This window comes from Chaetodon auriga, chromosome 2, assembly GCF_051107435.1.
Source record: "Chaetodon auriga isolate fChaAug3 chromosome 2, fChaAug3.hap1, whole genome shotgun sequence".
NCBI lineage: Eukaryota > Metazoa > Chordata > Actinopteri > Chaetodontiformes > Chaetodontidae > Chaetodon > Chaetodon auriga.
The window spans coordinates 21,332,140-21,336,835 of NC_135075.1; positions in this window are offsets into that span (position 1 = coordinate 21,332,140).

The window sequence follows — 4,696 nt, forward strand, 5'->3', positions numbered from 1 at the left end:
ACTGCAAAGTGTTTATAGCCTGACTCTTTTGTAGTACTCACATTGTAACACAGTGAGGCGCTGGTGCGGTGTTGTACTACTGTCCCTCCTCACTTGAACGACGTGATGTTCTCAATTATAGATTTTACTTACCTCAGCATCTTACCCTAACAACTGAGCAACAGCTGCAATGGGCTGCTGATTAAGAGAGAAGGAGGTGGAGCTGCAGCGTTGCTTTCGACTGCACCATACTGACTTTGCACATTGTGTTAACTGAGTGCTGAATATTAACTGAATGTGCAAAACATCAGGGGCACCCACTCTGTTCAGTGGGCACACTGAAGATATGTATGAGCAGTTATCAGTGTTGGAAAGTTTTTTACTCAAGTGCTGTACTTCAGCACAATTTCGAGGTACTTGTACTTGACACTTTCTACTTCTACTCCTGTACCTTCTAGAATAATAACACAAAATATAATGATCAAATAAATTAGGATGTAATATTCCGAATGAGATAAGGTGATCTGCATGGTGAAATTCAAGAGCTACAGATGTGTATATATACATAGGTTAAAAAAAAGCTCCACCTTTGCCATCTGCAACATTATAGTTCAATAATATACTGTAATATACAGACTCTGAAATGGGATATTTCTAATGAGTAATTGCTTTTTGTACTTAACTATGTTTTGATGCTAATACTTTTGTACTTTTGGTAAAATTTTGAATGCAGGACAATTATTTGTGACAGAGTATTTTTACATGGTGACATTGTTGCTTTTACTGAAGTGAAAGATGTAAGTATTAACTGACAATTAATAATGGTATAATTGGATTTGATTTCAAATTGAACTGATCTAAACACTGTAACAAAATTGCAGAGGTTTCATTAACATTTATCATTTTGATGTGATAGCAGGACATTTGACGCCAGTTTTGAGATGATTATAATTTTTCTTTTCTTTTTTTCTCTCTCTCTTTATTTCCTCCCCTCACGTCATCTAATTCCCCATCGAACGTCATCACAACTCGTGTTGCTGAGCCAACCATAGGAACTTTGTTGCCCAGTTGAAATCAGGGTTAATCCCAAAGCAGGATATTACCGTGAATGAAAGGAGAAGTGGTTAAATATAGAAAGCGATTTTAGCCAAGCTTGAATAGTGTCCATTGTCTGTGATTTATGTAATCGCCCCACTCATGTTAAAACTCTTCTTTGTAAACCAACAGCAGGACAAAAAATCCACAATTTTGAGTAAATAAAAGCAGTGATGGACTGTGACAGAATAACGTACATGAGCATAATCCTCTATTATCAATACAAAGAGGTCGTGATGAATAATATTTGTTAACATTTCTTTTTTTCTTATTTTGCTGCCTGAGGAGACATTTTTTGTGTAAAAAGTCCTGTGATTTTTGTTCTGCCTGGTGAGCTGTCTGAATAACCAGAAAAGTCTTCTTGATCTTCAGCATCTTTAGGTGTGACACACAGGAGGCTCATTTTAGCACACTGAGCACACTGTTGACTCAGTCTTTTCACAGAAACACAAGCTTTTATTCACTGGAGAATCCACCAGGCCACATAAACAGTGTAGGTTTCACGTGCTGTTGTGACATGAGACAGGGTGCACAGCAGGTGTTTGGCCTGCTTCCCACGTCTACTACAGTAAAGCAGCTGAGGACCTTAAGGAACTTAGCAATCCAGCTTAATGAACACATGTCAGTGCGTAAGCCAATGTGAGCCAAACCTGAGCATCAACACTTTTTACTGGTCAGTGCGAACAGGTTGTTGTTTTTTTCCCGTGTTTGTCTCTGACTTAAACTATGCATCAACCGCGAGAGTTATTCTGTGAGAAATGAGTCAGTGGAGGCTGAATTAAAGGAAGTTATCCTGATTATTACCACTGATAGGATTCCCTGCTTCAGGTAGCTTTTCAATCAGTCATTTGTCAAGCTTGCAATGAGGTTATGCATGACGGCCCACAGACACGCCCATGAGCAGGTACAAGGATGCATGCCAAGGAATTCAAGCACACAGAGTCACTGTCACTGTGAAAACTGAATCTCCATATTTGGTCATTGTAAGGAGCTGAATGTTTTATGGTCACTTCAGGCAGTTATCCTATTTCTAAGGCTATAATACCTTCCAACGAGACTAGAGGTCTACAGCCATGCATGAGTGGACACAATGGTGTTTTTCAGGATGTGTTTTTCATCAGCATCAGCACATTAAAACAATAACATGCTGATGTTAAGCAGGAATAGTCTTTAACATGTTTACCATCCCAATTTAGCATGTTAGCATGCTAACAATCGGAAATTAACGCTATACACAGAGCACAGCTAATACTCTTGGTTATGCAGGGATATGTTCATAGTCATAAATGGTCATATGTCATAAACCACATGTTAGACAAAGTGAGACAATTTCTTGGCATCATTTGAAATCCTGATATTTCAGTCTGGACCTGAGTGGTGGATGGACTGACCAGCATTGCTATCCCGATGGAGCTGTGCTGCTAGCAGGACTAAAAACTCTTTAAATGATCTAAAATTGTCACAAAGTTTTAAACAAAGCAGTTTTTCAGATGTCATCAAAAAGACATTTTGGAAACAATTGTCACTGGACAGCAGCAATATGTGAATCCACACAAAGTAACAAACAAACAAAAACCTCTCCAGCATTTCTCAAGGGACACCACACATGAATCCTGTCCTCACTGATCTTTGGACAGCCAGATTTTGAGGTGATGCTGTGTTACTGTCTTCATGAACGCCTTTCAGCAGGAGATGCAATCATCTGCACACATACTCTCTGTCTCTATGGAAACGCAGAGGAGGAGCGGGCCAGCAGGAGGGGGAGCAAGCTGATGTCCAGGAGGCGTAGCCTAGCCGAGCCTCATGTGGGTCCCTGAGATGAAACAATGGCAGGAAGAGAGTGGGCTGCTTTACAGGCCCTCTGTGCTCTCTGACGCTGTCTCTCTCTTTTGTTTTTTTCTGTCTCTCTCTGTTGATTCGTGTGTTTCCCCCTCACATTCTCTCTCTCTCCCACACACACACACACACACACACACACACACACACACACACACACAGAGGTACACACAGCCTTGGAATGAACTGGACTGTCTGAAAGAATGCTGAGAGGACAATGAAAACAAAAACAGGACGCACAGAGAATTTATCTGTCCAGGAGGAGTGATCTTTCCACCTCAAAACTGCAATTAGACACAATGCAGAGGTGGAGAATGAGTCGGGCTGTGCTTACAGTCTGTTAGAAATTGGATATCCACCAATAAATAACTCCTGCTGAATCGCTGTGTCAGCAGCGGCAGTGATTTATTTTTCTTATAATATGAGAGTCGTGAGAAGTGAAGGTTTGTGTATGTGTGTACTACACACACGCTGATTATATGCACAGCTCTTTAACATCTCAAACACAATGGAGATTACATTTCCATTAGTGTATTTATTCGGTTTGCTTAAGCCATTCAAAGCCAGATCCATAACCAATCTGAACATTTCACCCAAACACCAACCATAATAAAACAAGAGTCTACTGCTATGCTGCCTTTGTGAGGCTGTACTCATAGACCAAAGTGTTGGACAAATTTAAATTTTGACCTGATGGTGCCAATCGATCTAGTGTCGGATGTCTGTATAAAATTTAATCTCAATCCATCCAGTCAGTGTTGAGATATTTTAGTCCAGACCAACGTGGTGAACCGACCGGTATGACCATCCCTGGAGCCATGCTGCAAGAGTGGCTAAAAATAACCAATAATGTTGTGTTTTTGCACAACTGTGATTGTATTTCGGAAAGCAGCAGTCTATATTTGGATCAGCTGGGACTTTGCATGTGCGTGTTCCAAATGAAATGGTCGATAGAGTGCTAATTGTGAGTGGGGAAACTGGGAATAGCATTTAATAACATTTTATGCAATGTACACAGTAACAGTTGTAGACACAAGAAACTAGTCCTAAGTAAGAATTTGGGTGTTAATATTGTGTTAGTCTGCAGAGAAAATTATATTTCTATCCATCCAACACTGTGCACAGTGTATTCATTTTGTTAGATGGTGTTAATGGGAGCTTTTTTAAAATATTTTTTATTGAGGACAGACACAAAATGGAATCTTCCCACCTTCCAAAACCCAGCCACCTCCCACCCCCGTCCTCATCAACAATGCATGCATTACAACATACATTTCCTGTGTGTAATTCTAATAGCGTCTGTACATTGCAAACAAGAATACCTGTCCTCTGCAAGGGCTGCAATGAATATTGAATGTTTCATGTAGTAGGTTACTTTATGTACTACAAAAATGTAGAAATATTCAGAGACAAATCAAGCAGAACTAATGAAAAAAAAAAAAAAAAAAAAAAAAAAAAAAAAAGTAGGCAAGCATTCAATTACCAGTACAGTAAAATTAAGAGGATAAATAAATGAAACTGTGTCTCTGGCATTCTCATATTTGGGTCTCCACAAATGACCTTTTTAAAAAGGAGATTACGGGCTGCCAATGGGAATTAAGTGTAACTCAATCCGATTTTTTTTTCCACGTTTCAATTAAAGTGGTTGTTTTTGAGCTGAAAATTGACGGTTTCTGTGAAAAATAATATAATAAAATACATAAGGGTCATCATGGCACTGCTGTGGTGAGGGCCGGCGTTCTGACGTCAGCCGCAAGGTGAGAAGGATAACGCGGTTAGCGGAAGA